This window comes from Nicotiana tabacum, chromosome 3 (assembly GCF_000715075.1).
Source record: "Nicotiana tabacum cultivar K326 chromosome 3, ASM71507v2, whole genome shotgun sequence".
NCBI lineage: Eukaryota > Viridiplantae > Streptophyta > Magnoliopsida > Solanales > Solanaceae > Nicotiana > Nicotiana tabacum.
This window is the reverse complement of record NC_134082.1, coordinates 119,408,983-119,423,541: the sequence shown is the minus strand read 5'-3', so window position 1 is coordinate 119,423,541 and position 14,559 is coordinate 119,408,983. Positions and strand designations below refer to the sequence as shown.

Here is a 14,559-nt window from a genome sequence, read left to right as displayed (position 1 = left end):
TTTGCCTCTCCTTTTAATATATATATATATATATATATATATATATATATATATATATATATATATATATATATATATTGTAGATATTTTATATTTTATTCTATTATTTTCAATAATATTTTCTGAATAAATAAACTTTTTATTTTTAAAAAAACAAAAATTATTAATTTTTTTAAAATTAGCAGTTTTTTATTTGTTGCAATTTTAGTTTTTTATTTTAAAATAATTTAAAAACTCCAACTTGAAACTACTCTCCAATTTGAATGGACTGTTTTTTTATTTTTATTATAAAATATTTTATTTTATTATTTTATAGATATTTGAATTCAAAAACTATAACCAATAACTACTCCCTCCGGTCTACAATAAGTAACCAATTTGCTTTTTTATTTTGGTCCAAAATAAGTATCCACTTATATAATCAAGAAAAAATTTAATTTGTTTTTTTCTAATTTATCCTTATGTATGTATCCCTAAAAAATCATTTACTCATCACATTTGAAAAGAGAAGTAAGTACTACTATAACTATGGTGTAACATTTAATGAAGGGTAGTTTACTTACACTAACAATCTTTGTCTAAAATTTAGTATTTTCTTAATGGATGTGCCCAAACCAAATTGGTCACTTATTATGGATCGAGGGGAGTAATTATTAACTACTTATATCATGTGACTTTTATCTAGGATGTCATTTGGCTTACGAAAAGGGTTTTTTCCTCTCCTTTAACCAAAAAAAAAAAATCATAATATTGAGGTGTCGTAACCAAAAGTTCCACGGCGTTAACTTCCACCATCATCATTTTGTTTTAATGTTCTTTAATATATATTGGTTACTTTCCAACTCTCGCGAGTTCTTATACTCGTACTAGCAAGGAAACATGAATTCAAATTAAGGGACAGCAAAAGCACACGGGCGAAATAAATTCATCATTTCTCCATTTCACTTCAACTATTTTCAGAAAACTGCAGAATACTTCAATTCATCCACACCAAATAAAAAATAACCATAGTCTTCCAAACACATAACAAAGCTTTCTACTACAAGTCATAGTTTTAGAATACAACACGAATCCCCAAAAATATCTAAAGAGCTATGTATTCAAATTAAAGGGGTGGAAGATAGAAAGAAAAAAAAAAAAAGAACCTTAGAACAAGGGAAGGAGGCCATGGCGGAGGGTTCAATTCTACAGAAGGTTTGCATAATTTCGTATTTGCAATAAAAGAGTTGTGTAGAGGAAGGCAACGGTGGGGCTGTCGCACGCTTTCACACACCCAATTTTTTTTTAGCTTTTCGGAATATTTTATATCAAATTGCTAATTAATTACAAGGCATACAAAAATCTTCTTAGAATATGCTCCCTTTTCTATTCTTAAAAAAAAATCATTTAATTTTATTTTATTATTCCCAACCCTATATACTCACTTTGGATACCCATTAATTCATATTCAAGCCGTATAATACTAATTAATTGATAAAGCCTATCAATATTTTATTCACGACTTAAATTCGGGGTACCACGGGTTGAGAGATTTTATCTATTCTATCGAAACGTCAATAATAAAAAAATTCGTTAATATTAGTTAGTTAGTTGCAAGTTATTAGAACTAGAAATCAATACTTTTACACTAGAAAAAAAATTACTTTATGGCTTTGATTAACTCAACTTATTACTTCATTTATCCAAAGAATGTTTTTCTTCTTCTTCTTGAGCTTAAAATTAAGTTTTTGACCAACATTTTAAAAGTCAACCTATTGCCTATTTGGAATTAACATTTTATTTATGTATTATTTAAATAATACATAAATTAAAAGAATAAGGAGGAGGTAAATACATCTGTGAGAACCAAAATAAAAGTAAGCGCATCTGAAAGAATCCCTTTGTTCACATAAATTATAAAAGTGAAGGGGGAAAAAATGAAGAAAAACTAACTGTACCAAAAAAATAAAAAAAATAAGGAAAACTATGTACCTAGAAGAGAAGAAATATAAAAGAATGACATCATGTTTACAGAGAAAAGGAGACGTTAGCTATTAATTATTGCCCCATTCCAACTTTATTTTACTTTAATAGTCATATCTACGTGACCAGCAAGAAGTAATATAAGAAGTGCATGGTCTATAGCAGCATCCTGACTTTGGAGTTCTTTAGATACTAATTCTAGCACACTATATTCAATATTCTTTGTGGACGTCTTTGTGATGCTTACGGAGAAGTAGCTCAAACATATACAAATTTCTGTGTGTTATATATATGCAGATCAGTCTTTTTGCACATTATTTTACAAAACACAGTCCTTGGTCTTGCTCAAGGATTCTGATTCCCAGGTCAGCCAAACCGGAGGATATATTCTAATCAAGATCAAAGCGCTCGACTCTATTGCATGACGGAATAAAAATAACAATACTCATCTTAAAGAAGTATAGGCTACCAAGGAAAACATAAAGGTCTATAATAAAACACATTATCCCTTTAGAGCAGCACAAGCAGCTTGCAAACGTGAGAATTCTTCAAACTTTGATGTCATTGAATCGTGATTTGGAATTACTCCATGAAAAGAATTTGAGATAGTCGCCTTTCATAGACCTTATTACAAACTGGGACTTGTGCTATGGAACTACTGTATAGCTACACAGATTGTATGGTACATGAAGGTCTTAAATATTCAAGAGTTGACTTGAGTCTAAGATCTATATATGTACTTCCATGAACAGGCCAAAGGGTTGTCATATTTATAGTGCATAAATGCCTAAACATATATATCAAGCACATATTCTTGTATCAAAATATCATGAAATCTCGGCATAATTAAGAAAATTATAATAGAAAGAGATTTAAGATCTAGAATAGCTTATAATGAAACATTTTCAAATGCAAAACGTCATCCAAAGCCCCTGCAGATCCCACCTGATATAGATTAATCTCAAATCAGTTTTTACCACGTAAATCATATACCAACATTATGTATCTTGAAGAGATGGGACATCGTATAAACTTGATCTTCTTGGACCATTTAGAAAGTTTAGGTTGGTCCTTTGTTTCTCTTACACACTTGAATCTCATTTGTAGAACCATTAGTATTATATGTTTTCAGTTGCTCTACAGCTTTTTTATCCATATATCTTCATAGATCCAATCACCAAAAAAGTAATTCTGCTGATTTCTGTTGTTTTAGCTCATTTAGGAGAGAACATGAGTTACCATTAATGTTCAGAATACACAGAGCAGCTAAGAAGAGACACATTGCGATACATAAACTTGAGAATTAAGCGAAAGTCTGTAGCTTGTTTCCAATACCTAACACGATGTTTGGGTTGCCCGACCACTTCAGCGTTAAGTCACTCCTAATATTAAGTGCATAATAAAACATCAAGGATAGACAACCTAAAATTTATGAACAAATAAGTACATCAACATGGACAAAGATAATATGACATACATACATACATGTAGTTCTATCAAAACCACCTGAAAAGAATAGAATTGATCTTCAGGGTTCAAATCGGACATAATAAAATCATTTGCAAGTAAATTATTACTTATATTAAAGTTGGTTTAACGATATGTTATCCATTATCGCATTCAACCAAGGAAACTTCAGCAAACCCATTCGTAGTGAAAAAGGCTAACCAGTGGACACTAAGTCGCTTTTAGAAAATTTAAGCAAGAATAATATTGATACACCATTGAATCAAGCCGAAGTATCTGCTACCTCAATAGACAAATACGATTTTACCTATTCATCAAAATCACAACTTTAAGTCTCTTGCCTTTAAAATTAATTCAATATAAAAGTAAATAGCCATTTCATGTAGAACTTACAAATGGAGCGGAAAAAGGAGAGTCAGCTACTAAATTCTTTGCTGGTTCAATTTATCCTACAATAGATAGATGGGAATGAAAGTGAAATTTCGAGTATGCAGCAAAATATTGCACATAATCTGAGAAAAAACGTGCCTATATACAATGTATTGAGCATCCAATGTATAGGAGGAAACCAAAAAGAAAAAAGTCAGGAATTCCACCATTTTTCCAGTGAGAGATATGTCTACTTTCTTATCCCAGATACTAAGATCAGATTGAAAAAATCAAAGAAAGAAAAACTCTAAAAAATTCAGATGACAGAACATCATACATACATGTAAATTGAAGTAAAAAAGAAGATTTGGCTAAGAATAGGAGGAGTAGCTTACCTGAAAATTGAAAGAGTAATCTGAAAAGACAGAAATTATCTCGAAAAGGAATGGAATGGAACCGGAAAAGTAGAATGGAGGAAGCTTTGCGGTGGCTATGTGCTAGCTGTAGGCACGAAAGCCACCAAGAAATGTATACATCAGCTAATATGTAAATTGACTAAATTGCGATCGATAAATATAGAATGACCTAAAAGCACACACGTCGAACAAAGAATCTTTTTTCATGCATCTATATAGTAGAAATGTAGTAGCTGAGAAAGGACAGACATCAACAGAATTTGTAAAAATCTAAGAACCCTCATTCACTAGAATATCGCAGCACAGATTAACATGAAAAAATTGAATCACTTTGTAAAAGCATGAAAAATAAATTTCACCTTCTGTTCCTTCATCTCCTCTTCATCCTCGTCTTCTTCATCTTCTTAATCATCATCTTCTTCAATAACATCTTTTATATTTTCAGACTGAATCCCCTTCAGCAGTCTCACCAGTAAACCATACATGAGGAGTTATTTTGTCCCGAATTGTTGAGCTACACAAGGAAGAACAAAATATAACATCACATTCACTATTCTAATCCAAACAACAGCAATTTATAACCCATAACGCAAAATAGAATTTGTTGGGACAAAATATCAAAGTAAAAGTTGATTCTGGCTCTCTTCAACCTGCGAGAAATATATTTGACACAGTTACCACATAAAATAAAAATATTTAGTTTATTTATCAAAAAGAATAAAGTCGAAGTTGTGGAACCTACAGTGTTGTCATCATGGAAGATGTTAGCAAAGAAGATGAGGATTATGGGTTTCAATAAATCACTCAATAATTTTAGTGGATATTTTCTTTCTTTCCATGTACAATAAACTTTGCATTTTATGGGATGTTATTTATGATGCTTCCTCTATGTCGGTATATTCTGTATAGCATTTTATTTTGTGGCACTTCCTAATGAGAGAACCTTCAATTTTAAAACTACAAGGCCCGATATAAGTGTTGTGTCGTATCTAGTTATAAATTCCACAAAAGTACATACCCCGAGCTCCTGAATTGAGTTTCAGGCTTTTAACAAGCCCCCTTTTTGTTCTATCCATGACTTTGACATTAGCTGAATAATCCAGTTGACACTTTGCTATAATCTTGTTGTGCTGCATGGTATGTTCTAAAAACACCAATTCATATAATGAGTTATCCGACCTTGTATTTGTAATAATAGCTTGTCCTAGATTCAAATAAATGTTGATCCAAAGAGCCATAGCTATGTAACATTCAGAAGGATCTCATTATTTAATCTAGCAACATAAATATGAGTCTTTTTTCTTGTCATGAGAAGGGTAGAGCACTATATAACAACATCCACAATAGAATTTACCATCTTCTTCTTGTCATGGTGCTGATCGGACTTTTTCTTTTCAAGGCAGTTCCAGCAAAGGAGGGAGTTACCTCATTTTCAAGGAGCATTTCTGTTAGCATCCTTGAACAAATATTTTGTTGCTTTAACAATTCTGCAATGTACCACAAGGAAAAAATTAAAACAACTTAAAACAAAAACACAACAAATTGTGCAGAACCATAGGTCAAAGAGAACAGAGGGTACCCAACGATGTAAGTCTTCTGGTTTCTTTATTTGCTAAATAGATTTTGCATTTTTTTATCCATGTCTACCAATTTCATCCTTAACAGGCATTTCAAAACCTATTCATCCTCAAAAAACATAGCAACAATTGACAATTTGATATGCATGCACAAACTTTTAGATACTCAGCCAAATTGAGAAAGAAAAAATCGGAATAAAAATCACTAGAAATCAAAAATCATAGAAGACACCGACAAACTGGAATCAAGATGGAAAACTTTGACACGAACTCAAAAGCTAAGGCCGAAATAGGAGAAACAAAGAAATAACATATTTGGGATTTCTTTGAAAACTAAGCGAAAAGGAAGAGAAACATGTAATGGGGCACTGGAAAAGAAAACAAACCCAAATTAGCGTCCATTAGAAATAAAAAAAGGCAGAGTAGATGCTCAAATTCCGGCTGCTTGGAGATGGAAACCCAGATTCTTCACATAGATTTGTCTTTTTAGACTCCATTTGCTGTTTGACAGGGAGAGTTTGGAGGCAGCACATGAAAGTTGTCGAAGAGACGGCATGAAACCTGAAAATAAGTGGAATGAGAAAAGTGAAAGCCGGTTGTTTTTAAGGTATCTAAATAACAATTTTACCCTTCGTCGTCCAGAAAGACTCTCACTTGTTGTTATATCATCAAGTGTTTCATGTTTTTTCCCGAGCAACTATAATAGTACTTCAGATCATATTTCTAATGACTCCTCATCAGTGCCAAAATTAAAGAAATCTCCTAATCAATCGTGGATTTGTTCAAAAAATCATCACGATCATTTTCCATATCAGATAAAAGGGAAATGTAAGAATATTACGAATCAATTTGGTCGACATCGTTGCCATTCCTCTGCAGATTTTAGCTATGATCAACTCAAAGAGCTAGTTTAAAAAAGGCAATGGCACCAGGTGGGATCATCACGCTCCTCACGAGAAATCTTATAGGCTGAATAATGGTTAGAAATTACAGGTGTTTTGTTATACAATAAATATCATGTGAAATATGTTATTGCACTGACATGTATAAAATAATTAGACAAAAGTTATATACTCCTATGATTTGCTGTAACTCTAAATTTTTTGATATTTTTTACCATTCTTTTTCACCTTTAAAACTCTCTTTGTTTCCTTCAATCTTCATGATTTGATTTTATCTATATCTACTTATATGAAGCTTCAAAATCTTACGTGCAAAATATCTGAATTTAAGATATATTTTTTTGGTAAATTCTTATAGTAAGGCTCTAGAGTCTAGACCTCTCTAAATGTTGAATATACAATTTACGAAGGGTAAAATTGTCATTTTAATACATCAAAGACAACTCGGCTCCACTTTCTCATTCCACTTATTCCTGTTTCTTCTAGAACTAGAACTAGAAGGTCCCTGCGCTACCACCAACTTCCATGAGAACTTCCCGTATGAAGCTCTGGGTTCCATCTCCTAACATTTAGAAATTTGAGCCCTAACTCCACCTTCCATTTCTAATAGATTCTAATTTTGTATTCATTTTCTTTCCTTCTGTCTTTTTCCCCAATGGCCCATTACAGACTTTGCTTCCTTTTTCGTTTAATTTTTTTAGAAATCCCAAATTGGTTGCTCCATTTCTTTCTTTATCCGATTTTTGGCCTTAACTTCTAGATTCCTATCAAAATTATCCATTTTGCTTCCACTTTTTTAGTGATTTCGGTTTCTGATTTCTGGTGAGTTCTATTCCCTTTCCCCTTTTTGAATTTGGTCGAGTATCTGTTAGTTTTCAAATTCTACTACATAGTTTCTTACGAGAGTTTGTGCATGCATGTCAACGATTGAGCTGTATGTTTTGAAATAGATAACTAGGGGCATGTTTCGCATGGTCCAAAGAATTGTTTTGTATTTTTGTTTTAAGTTCTTTTAAAACTTTTCTTGTAGCTTTATTGCAGAATTTTTAAGCGACAATGTCTTTGTGCCAAGGGTTCTAGCAAAAGTGCTCCTTGTAAATGCGGTAAGTCCATTCTTTGCTTGAAATAGCTTGAGAAGAGGTCTGATCAGCACCAAGATTCTCATTTCATCTTAACATGGTTGCTTACTGGCTTGCGTTCTAGCTAAAAATGTGAGTGTTCATAGGTTTTGTGGATCAATGGTAGTAGCAAACACCGTGCCAAAAGAAGATGTCAGTAAATTCTACTGTGGATATATTGTATAACCCTCTATACTTCACATGACAAGAAAGAAGATTAATATCTATGTTGATAAATTAAATGATGAGGTCCTTCTGAATGTCACATAGTTATGGCTCTTTGGATCAACATTTAATTGAACTCAGGACAAGTTATTATTACAAATACAAGTCAGGACAACTCATTGTGTGAACTGGTATATTCAGATCAAGAAGGGAGCTTGATGAAGCTCAATTTCAGGAACTCAGAGATTCAGATTATGTACTTTTGTGGAATTTATAACTAGATGCATCACAAAACTTACATCGGACTTTGTAGTTTAAAATTTTAATGTTCTCTCATTAGGAAGTGGTGCAATATAAAATGCCATACGGATTATACCAACATAGATGAAGAATCATAAATATGAAGAACATAACTGCAGTCATACTTTTGAGTGACACGTTTTGTTTTGAGTTAAATTTAGCTCTGCACGGGCATGTGTGCGAAATGCCGAAATCATCTGCACTGATGATGAGAAACATATTGTGTATAAAAGTTTCTGCATTCTTGTTTTTTGTTGAGTTCTTTGATCTTTATTCTTTTAGCTAGTGAATAGCATTGTACGCTTGGAAATACCATATGCTCAAAAGTTCACTTTTACCATCAAACTGTAAACAAAATAGAAGAAAATGACATCTCTCAACATGTAAAATAACATGTGTTCTGATTGTTGTGCACAGCAATTAGACATCTTTCGCCATGTTTGGCTCCTAGAATCTTAAGTAAATTTTCTTCAATTTTATTCATAACTCCTATGCCGGAAGTAACAAAAATACTTCATTCTAAATCCAACCTTGCTCCTAACTCTGCACCGAAGAAACACCATGCTCCAGAAATCTCAACCAAACTAAACCAAAGTTTTAAATTAGCACTGCATTTGAAAGAAAAGTTTGGCACTAAGTTGCGATTGGCTCCTCGTTCTTTGGTGTCGTCAAGGTTGACTCTGAAACTTTCACCCAAGCCAGCACCAAGGAATTATATTCATCAATTCTATTTTTAGAGCACAACGTTTTTTCTGGAAAAATGATTTATAAGGAAAAGGATCTTATGAATTGTTATGGTTTTAAGTTAAGTGTGGTGGGAGGATTGTTAGAAATAAAATAATCAAATTGGCTTTGAGGCGTGAAAATCAACTGTCCTTAAAGAGTTATCGCCTGTATACTAATTTAGGGAAAATACAAAACGATTCTCTTTAGGATACAACAAAGCCTGCAGTAACACTTGTGATTTTCTATATCCACTTCGTTGGAATTCTTGTGTATTTATAGGCAACCAACAGACCCTTTCTGATAGGATGTCTTGTTTCACAAACAGACACGACTATTTATTCAAATTTTGAATTTAAAATTCAAATAAATAATTAACTCTAGGATCTCGTGCCTGTTGAGTTAATCTCGTGTCTGTTGAGTCAGTCTCGTGCATGTTGAGACAAACTCGTGCCTGTTGAGATAAACTCGTACCTGTTGAGTCAATCTCGTGCATGTTATGCGCTATTTCATTATGATAAGTTCTGAGGCTAACAGGCACGGTACGAGTAAGAAACCTCCCACTTCCAACTTGCCAATAACAAACTATCTTACAGATATATAAGATTTCTAGCAACTACTCACTACTGTTAAAATTGTTTACTCTTTCAAGTTTGCCGGGGTTATTTCATTTAGATAAATAAAGAACTTTTCTGTATTTTTCCTTTAATGTGTTTTCATTTAAAGAGACGACACTTTCTCGCAGCATATTCAGCCCGACCTCGCTTTAGAAGTGCTGCCTTTTTCAGGTGGCATTTCTCTGTATACGATACGTCGCCTAAGGTTTCGGCACGAAGATATGGCTGGCCTATCGTGTGCTCAATTTGGTCTTATTCATCTTTCTTTTGTTAGTAAACATCTGACTTGCACGCATTTTATATAGGTTTTTTGTTAATGTCGGAATTTTATAAGGGTAACATTAATTTATTGCTATAGGTACACATATCTACACAGTATAACACAAAATATAAGGTAGAAGCAATTTGAGTTGTAGCTAAATAGACAATATTATAGATCAAAAGTTGCGAAAATTACCTGGTGTAGCAGTACTGTTTTCTCTTTCCTCCTAGAGCAAATTTCACTCTCAAGAGCCTGGGAAATCGGAAATGCATAGCCATTAAATTCTAGCTGAACAGAGGAAACATATGCGATAATTTACGGGAAAAATATTTTTTAAAGGCATTTATCAAGTACATTTTAGATGAAGCACCTACAAATCTATTTTCAGCTAATGGTGGGTCATTAGACTTCTTCTAGGATAACAATTTAAGCATACAATAGATTTTTTTTCAGGTGAGAGTATACAAATGAAGAAAGATTCGTAGCAATTTAGTATCACATTATTCAAGAGTGTGAAAGTTACAACCGCTAATAAGATTTCTCTAGATGCCGGGAACATATCATCGGAGAAAGATTTTTTCAAAGAGACAAGAGATGGTCCACAAAAGGCCAACTCTATTCACAGGCCATAATATTTTTTTATAAATAAATGTATTATTATAAAAATAGACGCAACACCAATTTTTGTTAAAGTCGAAATTTTATAAGGGTAATATTTAATTAATTGCTATAGGTATGCATATCTACACATTATAACACAAAATATAAGCTAGAAGCAATTTGTGTTCTAGCTAATTAGACAACATTATAGATCAGAAATTGCGAAAATTATCTGGCGTAGAAGTTGCGGAGATTACGTGGCGACAAATAAAAGTCAAATTACTCAACTAACCTTGTTATTCACCTTGTCACAACCAGGAACAAGAGATTGCAGTATCTTCATCCTTTCACTTATTTTCTCTTTCCTCACCTGAGATCATGCCCCAAGTTAAACAGTGAGAAAACTGTTCCAAACGAATAATTACCATATATATAGTACATGGTAAATTAATTATTATCTTAATGAAAAAAAATTAATCATATAATTACAAAATTGCTAAAGGGGAAAAAGAAAATTATACCCTTTCAGCGAGACAATGGCTGTCTGTTGCTTTTGACCCCTTCTTCTTGCTCTAATATGAATGTAACCTGTTGGAGCCTCTTCATTAGCTTTCTTCTCCTCTTTTGGTTAAGTTAAAAACTTTCTCCACTTATCTTCAGGTTCCATGCCCATTTCTTCGAGAACTCTTCCTGCCAAACAACAAATGGAGGCTAAAAGAATACATCTATGTGAAGCTCTGGGTTTCCATCTCCAAACAACGTGAAATTTGAGTGCCAGCTCCACCTTTAATCCTAATGGATGCTAATTTGGGTTTGTTTTTTTCCCAAACAGCCCCTTACACAGCTTTCTCTCCCTTTTCGTCTAATTTTTCTTAATCCCTAATATGTTATTTCCTTCTTTCTCCTATTTTTGGTCTTAGCTTCTGGGTTAGTGGAAACAATTTCCTATCTTGATTCCAGTATGTTGGTGACTCTATGATTTCTGATTTTTGGTGAGTTTTATTCCTTTTTCCCGTTCTGAATTTAGTTGAGTATCTAAAAATCTGTGCATCCATTTCAATCGTTGCTATGTTTAGAGATAGATACTTAGAAGAGTGATATTGTGTTATATTTTGTTCTTTCTTTTGTAGCTCAACAATTCGGGATAAAATAACTTCTCATGTCATGCCATGGTTTACTAGCGAGGCTGCTCAAGGAGATTCAAGCTGAAAATATGAAAGTTGTTATCGAGGAAGATGAGGATGAAGAAGATGCATATGACAAGGATGAGGAGGAGATGACATAAAAGAATGTGAGATTTTTTGCCTGCTTTTACAAAGTGATTCGTCTTTTTCCTGTTAATCTATGCCATGTTATTCCAGTTAAAGAGGGTTACTAGATTTTTACAAATTCTCTTTGCAAAGTAAAAGTTAATGTGTTGCCCTTCTCAGCTGCCACATGTTAATAGAGGGTATTGTAGCCATAAAGATTGCTTTTAGAAGTTAATTTGAGTGTGTGTTTCTCTTACATCAAAGGCTTGAACCACTAGAATAGAGTGGGTGATGAAAATTGGCAAAGCAACTAATGAACTAACTCTTTTCTTCATTCTTTTGTCATGTATTTTCTTGATATCTTAGGGTCTTTATTTTAAAGCAGTCTGTTTCATGAAGCTTTTGTAATATCCATAAAATTATCGTGCATATAAACGAATTGTGACTAGAAATGATAATATGGAGAATGGCAGCGATGGAAGACAAGTTGCGGGAATCGAGGTTGCGATGGTTTGGCCATGTGAGGAGGAGAGACATAGATACCCCGGTCAGGAGGTGTGAGAGGTGGACCATGACGGGCTTGAGGAAGGGTAGGGGTAGGCCAAAGAAGTATTGGGGAGACGTGATTAGGCATGACATGTCAGTGCTTCGCCTAACCGAGGACATGACTAGTGATAGGAAAGTATGGAGATCGACGATCAAGGTGGTGGGTTGACTGGTAGTTGTGAGTTTCTCCTAAGGTTACCGGTAGTAGTAATATTCTTGTTGCTAGTTGAAAGATACTTTCTTCTTGTTTGTTATTATATTTGGTACATGACAATCAAGTCCACTATTTTTGTGAATTACTACTAGAAATTGTTGCTTCATGCTTGTTACTGTTTCATGTTACTTTTTTCTGGACTTTTACTTTTTTCTTAACTTTCGCTAGAATTGTTGCTCCCTGATTGATACTATTTGATGCTACTATTTTCTCACTTTGTCTTATCGTCCTTTGTCTCTTCTTTCCTCCCCCTATTTCTTCTTCTTCTCCCTTCTCTTCCTCTCCACACGTTCTTGAGCCTAGGGTCTATCGGAAATATCCTTTCTACCTCTCTATATAGGGGTAAGGTCTGCGTACACATTAACCTCCACAGACCCCATATGTGGGATTATACTGGGTATGATGATGATGATGCCGGTTCTACATGGATCTCCCTCTCTATTTTCTTTCTTTCTCTCTTGTATTTTCCCTTTCCTTCTGGGTATCATTTCACAAATTCTCCATTTGTGATTTCTGTTTTCTAGCTTCTATTTCATTACTTCTGGTAAGATTTCCCCTATCTTTTCCTTTCTTACCTTCATTTTTTGCCCATCACTTCCGGATTTTTGTGAAAGTTTGTCCAGCTTTGCTTCAATTTTTAGTTTGTTACTCTTCCGCACAATTTCTTGCTAGTATACATAGAATTGAAACAGTAACAACTAATAGTAGAGGTTTACAGATGGAGTAATACTTAACACTTGATGTATCTGCTTTGTATTTATTTAAATGTTCTTGCTTCTATCCTTCTTTCTCTTCTTTCTCTTCTTATGTTTCTGCCATCTTACAGCTACTTAATCATCCTATACTCTCACCCTCAACTTTAAAGACAGAACATATAAATACGTACAATAACTACAAGAACTGAAAGCTATTAATCAATGGCCTACCAACCTTGTATCAGTTCCTTCAGCTAAAGAATTTGGTGCAAGAATGGAAGCCTTCTATTGGAAGAATCAACGTTGTTCGCTATGTCCATGACCTTTACTTCTAGCTTCAATCGACTATTAGTGTTCTGTGAAGCTTCTTCTGAAGCCATTAGCCGACGAAGTAGAAAGATGAGAACCATGAATTGTTATCTGCAACAAATAAAAACAAATATACCAATGAATGAACCAACATACAACAGTCACATGTCACAGCATATACCAATCATATGTGACATTCATATACGGAACTAAACCATGTAAATCTGCACATGGAAGGTAATATTCATGAAACACCACTGTCCCAAAAAACATCTAGAATAAGAAAAAAACAGACAGAAAGATACCAAACAACGTTATAATCCAAGCACGTTTTGTGGTCCATAGTATGTCGCTTTTCCAAACAGAGAATGAACTTCCTTAGCATCGAAGCATCTAAGTTTCGAACTGGAACGAGCATCAACGATGTAACCGTAAAGATTGAGATTTGAAACCTACAAAAGTACAACTATTAAACTCAATATAACCTTTAAACGATATAGATTATAATAGAAACAAATGAAAAGCTTCATGGAGCCAAAGGAGAACTTCAGTTGACATAAGTGGACACCTCAGTGGTACCCTAGTCAACTACTTAATATCAGTCGCCACTCGCCATATTCTTAAAACTTGATCATGTGATAGAATTGAATGGTGAAGAAAGGCTAAGGGGCTAAAATAAAGGCTAAGGGGCTAAAATAGATACAAAGTCAACCTAAAAGAGAGAGCGACATCATGCTCACCTAGAAAGGTTCATGTCATGTAGAAACCACTGGAAATAAAAATAAAATTATGACATGCATAAACAATTAGAGTCCCAAAAAAGTGCGCCAAATAAAAGCATGAATTAAACAAACATGCAAGGAAATTAGAATTTGCATGAGAAAACAAAAGCTCAATAAAATAGGTAGAGAAGCAATCACAAGTGACAGCTTATTGACCATCTCGACGCTAGTACCATGACGAATTTACCTTACCAATAATAACACATCTAATTGGACTAACAAGTAACATATAATCTGCGATTGTGCCTAGCTGGGCAGTTCATCAGGAGCTGCTATCTGGGACCA

At 33.7% G+C, this 14,559-nt stretch overlaps 3 long non-coding RNA genes across 13 annotated transcripts; 2 read left to right on the top strand and 1 right to left on the bottom strand.

Annotated features, from left to right (window-relative positions):
* Positions 1–2,227: 2,227 nt before the first annotated feature.
* LOC107795718 (uncharacterized) lies at positions 2,228–14,159 on the bottom strand. Of its 10 annotated transcripts, XR_001650218.2 has the most exons (8): positions 14,061–14,159; positions 13,798–13,944; positions 13,419–13,603; positions 11,000–11,168; positions 10,771–10,848; positions 10,074–10,130; positions 6,178–6,352; positions 2,228–5,701 (listed from the first exon to the last, which is right to left on the bottom strand). It is a non-coding gene; the product is annotated as an uncharacterized LOC107795718 (long non-coding RNA). The 10 variants fall into 10 exon arrangements; XR_012707758.1 differs by lacking the exons at positions 13,419–13,603; positions 13,798–13,944; positions 14,061–14,159 and having other exon boundaries at positions 2,228–4,728; positions 5,233–5,358; positions 5,569–5,701; positions 11,000–11,136; XR_012707759.1 differs by lacking the exons at positions 13,419–13,603; positions 13,798–13,944; positions 14,061–14,159 and having other exon boundaries at positions 2,228–4,728; positions 5,233–5,701; positions 5,794–6,352; positions 11,000–11,136.
* Positions 7,143–8,523, top strand: LOC142179490 (uncharacterized). The gene is made up of 2 exons (XR_012707763.1): positions 7,143–7,515; positions 7,724–8,523. It is a non-coding gene; the product is annotated as an uncharacterized LOC142179490 (long non-coding RNA).
* Positions 10,802–12,611, top strand: LOC107795719 (uncharacterized). 2 transcript variants are annotated; one of them, XR_001650226.2, is made up of 3 exons: positions 10,802–10,920; positions 11,139–11,470; positions 11,609–12,611. It is a non-coding gene; the product is annotated as an uncharacterized LOC107795719 (long non-coding RNA). The 2 variants fall into 2 exon arrangements; XR_001650222.2 differs by lacking the exon at positions 10,802–10,920 and having other exon boundaries at positions 11,150–11,289; positions 11,399–11,470.
* Positions 14,160–14,559: the final 400 nt, after the last annotated feature.